The sequence below is a fragment of the Orycteropus afer genome, unplaced genomic scaffold (genome assembly GCF_000298275.1).
Source record: "Orycteropus afer afer isolate SDZICR_OR568_19922 unplaced genomic scaffold, OryAfe1.0 scaffold00832, whole genome shotgun sequence".
NCBI classification, from domain to species: domain Eukaryota; kingdom Metazoa; phylum Chordata; class Mammalia; order Tubulidentata; family Orycteropodidae; genus Orycteropus; species Orycteropus afer.
The window spans coordinates 529,374-530,019 of record NW_006922419.1 but is presented as its reverse complement, the minus strand read 5'-3'; positions in this window follow the sequence as shown (position 1 = coordinate 530,019).

The window sequence follows — 646 nt, the reverse complement described above, 5'->3', positions numbered from 1 at the left end:
TAACACATATTAATGCTGAATTTGGGTCTTGAAATTTAGGAGGTGAATTGTAATTTATTTGTTTATGTGGGAGTTTACTGAGTTATTTATTAGGAGTTTATTAAGGCATATCATTATTTAGAACATAAACATGCACAGCTAATAAAAGCTACCTGAGCACTGCAAGAATCCATGCGTGATCATCAATGTGAGAAGATGGTCATATTAACGTACGTAAACAAGCGATTACATTGACTCCCAATGTCGTGTGATGTTCTGTTTTCTCAGTGATTGGCCAGTTGAGAGCATAAAATTAGAGAATTAAAACATAAGCTCTCAAAAATTATACTAATAATTAGAAATGGCAACTGAACTATCAAAAGCAAAGTAGGAAAGATTACAGAACTTATACAAAGAAATATAAGAACAAAAAAGATTATGGTCATTTCACTGAGTTTCAAGTATTAAGCAGACTAGAAGGTGTGGGTAATATTGAAAAATCTGATAATCATGTCGATTGTTTTTTAACTGTAATTATTATTATTATTTTTTTTTGTGTGTGTCATATCTCATATATCTAAAACAAACCTTCCATAAAGAGGATTAGCCTTTAGTCTTGGCAGGGACTTAAAGTAGTTCATGTGGTGGGAACTCTGTATGTGTGTTT